Below are 7,908 nucleotides of genomic sequence, written 5' to 3' on the forward strand. Positions count from 1 at the left end.
AGACTGACCTTATACCTTAAGCACTCTTACATGAGTGTGTGTGCATGTGTGTGTGTGTCTCCATATGAGTCACCTAATGAACGTTGTTGCTTGTCATACAGAACTAAATTACTGGTCGTGACATGTGTGAAAAGCAATGCAGGACACAGAAAAGACCAACACTGAGGGTGACATCTGGTGAACCAACAGACCAGGATTACTTCAGGTTTCAGGTTTTCAGGTTTTACATTTTAGTGTCTGTTAGTTGTTGCAACAACAGACATCATCTAGACTGATAACAAAGTTTGAATTTGTCTCCCAAACAAAAGTATTTTAAATCCCAGTTGCTCATTTCAGTTTAAGGGAAGAACATGGACGGTGTGTTCGACGGTGAAGATCATAAGAAGCACAGAGAGATGTTCCCACAAAGAGAGTAAGCCATTATAGCTTCTCTTCCCAAATAACACATAATTGCCGTGTCACGATGTAATGTGTTTAGATGGCGGGCGTGCAGCTTCATCTGAAGATGACCTGAATGATGAGTGATTAAGTGTAATTTGCACATATTATTAATAGAAGGGGGTGACAGGGGGGTGCTAATCATCTGCTGGCTTTAGTGGAGAGGACAGCCAATTAGCCCTGTGATCAAATCTACAAACCAAGTACAATGACTTGATGTTTAGTTCTGTTTGATTACAGTGCCCATCAGAGCTGAGAGTGTTTTCTGCTCTCTGAGACTTTTCAATTTGATCATTTGATGTTATGTCACTGTCACCAAAAGTAATGCTGAGATTTTAACAACAAACATCATGTTCATACACTTCATTTACACACACAAACCTGAACTAAAGGTGTTTTATATTCAGAGAAATGACAGAAAAGTAAGCAGTCCTAACTTTAAAGTACAACAACACTAAAATAACAGTATGTAAAATAATAATTGTAGATTTCTGATCAATGGCGTAGGTTTGGTCTCAACATTAGGAGAGACACAACAACCCCCAACTTTTAAATGCTGTCAACCGAATGGTTTATTAACATACAAGATCTGTATGAAGATTTAAATAAAAACTATACACAGTAACAGATCTGAGACTAAGAGAAAATCAACTTTAGGAAATGACTTGTTGACAGAAAAGAGAAAAAAAAACCAATATTTCAACATTTTTTCATCCATCATCAACATGTTTATATTCAGTAGATGAACCAGTGCTGCAGTTCCCCTCTTCACATTGATTCCACATTTTAAACCAGCTCCACCATGACCTGCTACAACAGTAAAGTGCTGCTAATCCAGTGATGCATCAGTACTAACAATCTAGTCTTCTGACGTTAGGTAGCTATTGCAGGTTTTCATTAGGAATCATTGTGGCTGCTGGCTGTTAGTTTACTACCTATTACTGACGCTCTGGGTTAGGGTTGCCACTCGTCTCATATAATACTGGATCATCCTACTCGGGTGGTCAGGGCGCTCCTGATGTCTCTTTTTTGGTAAGTAAGTTATGTGTGCTGCAGTTCAGACAATAGAGGAAAGGAAGTCATCTAAAATGCTACATTTACACCCATGTTAGAGGTCTGGAGTGACAGCATTGGTAATTTACTGTTGTCAGCTCACTAATCTGCTCTCAGCTCTCAGCCAATCAAATTGCAGCATGCCTAAATGGGCTCTCTTGGGGACATAGCCTCTGGGAGGGCCCGCTGGAATTATCTAATGACACTCATATATTGGTAGGAACAATTCTGTCCTCCCAAAGCATTGGTTTGCCGAAACCAAATGAGACGGTCTGGCCCACAGAGAATTTTTGCATCGTCAGCTGTGCCCCCCTTTTACCGTTTGCAACCTCGAACACACGTAATGTTTTTTCACAAAAACTTGAGGTTTTAAGGCCCTTGGTTTTAACAGTTGTACTGTTAGCTGTTGAACTGAGCTGAAACCCAATGCTTACATTTAACAGTGTAATCCTCAGGATCTCTGTCACTGTTGTTTGCTGACATATTATTTTCATTACCGGTGCACAATGAATCTTGGGATAGGCTGGACCACGAAGGATTCACCTGTTGGAGCTTTTCATTAGCCAAAAAAAAGGCTGCATTTGAAGGAGCCTTTGAAATAGGACAGTCTGGTCACGCCCCCGTGTCGCAGTCCGTCTTCAAATGCAGCCTCTGAAGGATGAGACCCCTGAATTGGGACACAGCTTCTTTCAGGTGTCACCAGATCGTCGCTATATGTTGCAGTGTGTTGTTGGCAGACTTGACGTGTTCGACTCCTGTTTGGTCTGTCTAACGTCAACGGGCTCCATTCAGCCTGAACCTGAAACCAATTGCCACCACCTCAGTCAGGAAAAAGCTTTTTATAGCCTATGACTGTGATATGTGAAGCTGCTCATTTCATTTTATATTTTCAAGAATATATGAGCTTATCCCAGCTCTCAGGTTTGTGTTTCTAGAGGAGGGGAGAGGGAGTCTGAGCAGCGGTTGAAGGGAAGGCTACAGCTATTAACATTCCAATGGAAATCAAAGATCTTTAAGCAACAATGTAACTCTCACAACAGCTGCTTTACTAAGTCATGAAACCGAGGTCCCTCTTTACTCTAAACAGTCTATTGGTGTATTAGTGCCTTGGCCACTGAAGTCAAATAGTCAAAAAGTTGTGATAACTGTTGTGATGTTTTTCTAGATGTTTTTTGCAATGAAACTGTGTGTGTATGTGTGTGTGTGTGTGTGTGGGAATTGTATAATTCATTAAAAATTGAAGGCAACTTGCACCAGTGAGAATAAATGCAGCAGTCACAAATCTTACAGGGAAAAGCAACAAGCGATTCTGCTCCCCTGCTGTCTTAATCACAGGAAGAGCTGATCTTTATTATATCCTCATGAATTTATGAATTTATAACATAGAGTTTGTGAATGATGAATGAAAGGATGTTTTTTGTATTTTCATCCATACTAATTAATGATTTAATTCACTGAGCAGCTCAGAGACTATATGAGTATATGACTACTGGCATCTTTTAAGGTGGAATGTTTTCTTGAGTGTTACTTGATGCGTGATTGATGTTTGGAAATCAATCAATGTACCTTAAATGTCAATATGACAACTTTGACCATTTCATTTGTTGTTATTAGCTCCGACTTACTCTTTAGTGAAGAGCCGACCTTCAACCACTTAAATTGCATGTAAATAGGCTATCAACCTGATTATCTAAACTGTAGATATTTTATTTCATCTGGAGAAAAAAGTAGCGGAGCGTCGTTCCGGTGGTTCTGGCAGCTCTACATCTGTGGTTCCAACACAATGTTGCACCCAGCACAAAACAGTTTAACTCCGCTTTGGTGTAAAACATCAGGGAATTGCTTTACATGGTAATGTTTATTGGTAAATGTGAGATGTTCATGTCAGCAGCTTCACAACATGCTTCAAAACCAGAAACAAGGAAATGAGTTTGGTGACATCATTAAGGGTCTGCACAGGGACTGGTGTGATTGGTTCAACTTGTATGAAACTATCATATTTTTTGATCCAAATTGCAGAAAGGTTGCAGTGATTGGACAAAAAAATGCAAGGTCACACAGAAGTCCCAGGGATTGGTTGAATTTGCATAATTTATTGCGATCGCAATAATTAAGATCTGATCCTCTCATATTCTAACCCTCTCCCTTTAATTCCTGTGTTACTACAACAAAAATAAAATGCCTTGGATAAATGAAAATATCTGTGCTGTGCGATAAAGAGAATGTGTGTAGAACAGCTGAATAACAATGAAAAATTGTAAAAATGTTTTTGTGTGTTTTCTATAACATCATGTCTCTGTGGTTTTGAATCTTGAAATGTCTTATTTATTGTCACAGCCTGCTATGCCGATTTCTCACTCTCCACTCTGCCACACTTCCTACTCAGCCTCACTGTCTTCACCTGTTGCCCCCAGCTGCAGTCGATCCCCAGTCGGACCAATATATACACATCCCCGGTTCACGTGCTCCTTACCAGATTGTTCTCAGCGTCATGCTTGACTTTCCAGCGATTATCCCCGGACTGACTTCCTGTTTTCGACCCTGCTTGCCCCTGACCATCCTGCCTCGTCTCTGCCCCGGTAAATACCTCAGCCTTCTGTCCCCGACCACGAGTTCTGCCTGTGCGATTCCTGGCTCTCCAGCCCCGGACCCCATCCTCGACTCCTCATTCCCACCTGTGTGTGTGTGTGTGTGTGTTCTCTCTGCTGGTATTTCAATAAAGATCATTTCGAACCATCCATTTGTTTGGTTGTGCTGCACGTGGGTCCTATCACACCCCGTTACAAATTATGTGATAAATGGTTGAATTATTATTCGATCAGAAATCAGTTCATTATCATCTTTTAAACTGGTTTAGAAACAAAGTTACTTGACTAAATTGATTTCATTCACCTTTATTTTGAGGCATAACAAGACCTTTAAACTCCTCATAAGGAGAGAGGACAGTTGTGAATAGAAACAGGTTTGAGAGATATGGGGAGAAAAAGGTGGATGAGGGAAACAGACCTGGAGGGTGAGGTGATGAATATGGCAACATGAGGAATGATCATTATGAGAAATATCCTGTAACTTGTTAATGTAACAGGAGAACTTGTTGTAATGAAAAAATCTGTCATGTCCATGAAGAGAAGTTATGTTTAGTTTTGTCTGTCTGGTGACTTCTTGTTTTATTTTGAAAACCTAACTCTCCTCTCGTTTCAGGTAACTTCCTCCTTCCCTTGTGTGTTTCCCACTGGTCTGATTGTCTGCCCCGCCCTGATGTTTCCACCTGTTTCCCATTACCTTGTGTGTGTGTGTGTGTGTATATAGTCTGCGTTTCCCTTTGTCCTGTGCCAGTTCGTCTTGTCGCCGGAGAACCACGCCAGCCACGTTATCCCACGCCAGGTTTTGAACTCGATGTTACTTTTTGCCATAGTTTTGCTGTACATTATTTTGATACCTTGTCTTTACCTGTGTCCTGAATTTTTTGTTGGTTTTCCTCCAAAGAGTGATTTTCCTTTGCTACTTTGTTATTAAAATATTGTTAATTGGTACTTTGTCTTGGAGTCGTGCATTTGGTTCAAGTCTCAGTTCAGTTGTGACAAAATCCTCATAAACTGGATATTGTGTGTTTCCATATGACAGAGATGGAGGAAAGAGGAGAAGCAGGACAGGACCGAAGAACTTCTACAAAGAGCCGTCCTGATCTGGCCTCCTCTCACTCTGATGTTCGTCATCCAACACAAATAGAATTTTAATCTGAAGTTTCTGCTGAGTCTTAAGCTCTCTATTGTGTTTGTGTGGAGCCCAGGATGATCCCAGCCTCTCTAAATGCTAATGATGTTTGTAGGTGAGTGGTGAGAGCTTCCAGAGAGCCTTGCTTCAGAGCGGCAGGGAAGCACAAGGGATATAATGAAACTACAGCTGCTGACACTTCCTCATTTCATAACAAAGTAATCACAGAGACCGCAGCAGGAGTGAGCTTCAGATTTAGAAACTACCTGAGTAGACCTTGTGCACCTCATGTGTCATTTTTGACTGCAGATGTATTTAATGGATGCCCTTAGCTTGATCTGAAGACAGGAAAATATGATAAATGCAGTTTCTGAGTCTGCTCTCTGCACATCTCATGTATCATGGTCTGGTCTGGATTGGCCACCAAAGTGGACAGAAACAGACTACAATGGACACTTAGGTCTGCAGGAAAACTCACTGGTGCCAACCAGTCCACTCTCCACTCTCTACATCCACCCATTCATTATCTATACTGCTTATCCTTTTAGGGTTGCGGTGGGGCTGGAGCCAATCCAAGCTGACATTGGGCAAGGGCAGGGTACACCCTGGACAGGTCACCGGTCCATCCCAGGGCTGACACATAGAGACAACCAACCAGTCACGCACACAGTCACACCTATGGGCAATTCAGACTTGCCAATTAACCTAATGTGTATGTCTTTGGACTGCGGGAGGAAGTCGGAGAACCCGCACAGGAAGAACATGCAAACTCCACACAGAAAGGAGTGCTAACCACTGCTCTGCTGTGCCGCCCCCACGCTCTACAATATACCTGTAATCTTAAAAATTACAATAAATTTTCCATATTCATGCATGGAAGAATATTGAGCGGACTATGCCATTTCTTAACCTTGACATTAGTTAAAGGTCTCCTTTGCCTGTTTCACTACGTCAGTGGTTCCACACAGCCACTGTATGTAAATGTAAGTAGCAGTAGCTAACTATCTAGCGTGTTTAATACACTATACTTTCTTACCTTCAGAGTTACGGAATTAGATTGTGTCAAGTATCTGTGATGACGTTAATGTTAGCTAGTTTCTAACTTTAGCCTAAGGTTGCAGTTTAGCCTTAATTTAGCCTTAGTTAACCCTAACCCTAACTAATTTTAGCTCGTTGATAACATGCCCTTTCATTTCCATTACCAATATAAAATGTCATATATGATCTAATGTTAGCAAACACTGGTGCTCAGTCATGAGCAGTGAGACAATGGAGGATTAGTTGTTGTAGAGATATAGTATAGAGTTTATTATTTCATGTTAATGGTCTTTGTGTGTCTGTGGTGGTTTAGCGAGTCATTACCTTTTTGATATTAGCTTCTATAATAGACCGTCCCTTTGTTTTTAGTCATAAAGTTTTACCTGTTGAGTCACTGAACAATATTAAAATCCATGTGTTGTAGGCTCAGTAATTGGATTAGCAATGGTGGAAAGTAAGTACTGTACTTAAATAGAATTGTGAGTTACCTGTACTTGAGTATTTCTGTTTTATGCTACTTTATAATTCCACTCCACTGTATTTCAGAGGGAAATATTACCTTGTAGCAAGATACCTTACGGATTACACTTAAATTCACTGAAGCCCACGCCTGCACTGTACTGGTTCCCTTTTGCCATGCAGAAAAAAGTCCTCACTCTGTGTAATTCACACTCAGGTTTCATTAACCAGGCTTGACTACATAAGAAAAGAAAATTTTCCTATACCAGTGTACCTGTTTGTGAGTGTATTTCCTTCTAACCAACCTGAGAAATCTAAATACATGATAAATGCTCATTTCAACACTGACATGCTCTGCACTGTGTCTCTGTGTCCTGCTGAGGCTGTCCTATTGTGGCCATCACTCCATCTACCTTTTCCTGGACCTGTCGATGACGCTGTAATGGCTCACTAGACACAGCCTATTCTCTTTCTTCTCAGCAAGAGACAGAGGTCTGCTCTGCTGCTGCTTGATGTCCTTTGATGCTGAGGACGGCAGGGACAGGTGTGAAAGCAGATGAACTGGAGCCCTGATGCCCCCCACCTCCAAACTCTCACCACAAGGTAATTGGGAATTCAGGGAAGGAAAAAATAGGCTTTTCCTCACTTTCCTTCTCCCTGATCTTCAGCAAGGGGATGTGTTTAATGATTTATGGCCATAATGTGCCCTTCATCTCAAACCCTTCATCTTAAACTCCAGTCACTTCCTAACCATGTAATATTATATTTTTCTTTTTTCTTACATGGACCCTGTTCTTCAAATGTGGCTTAACTAATTCAGGCTGACATGCTGTTAAAATAAAATAATCCTGTTAATTATTGTTGCTTTTGCAGTTCAGCAGTTTGAGGATGGATTTCTTTATCCTGGATGAAGTTGTCTTTAAAAACAATGTGCATTTAATTAAAGCACTATCAGCATTCATATGACTGAGGGCTGATCATGTGACTGCAGTTACATGAGGAGTGCTGGGAAACCACCCAGCATGCCCAGGGGCAACAGATTCATGGATATGAGTCTCATTTGATGTGTGTTCCTGCATTGTTGCAGGTGTCATTTGTTTGAGCTCCACAGTGTTTCATCACTGATAGAACCAATGAGTGTGGTCAGACCCAGAATGACTTTGCTGAATGATTGGTTTGTTTCCCAATGGACGTGCAAGAGACTCT

Source organism: Seriola lalandi, unplaced genomic scaffold (genome assembly GCF_002814215.2).
Source record: "Seriola lalandi dorsalis isolate HSWRI2012SDOR001 ecotype SW California unplaced genomic scaffold, Sedor1 jcf7180002055008, whole genome shotgun sequence".
Taxonomy (NCBI): Eukaryota; Metazoa; Chordata; class Actinopteri; order Carangiformes; family Carangidae; genus Seriola; species Seriola lalandi.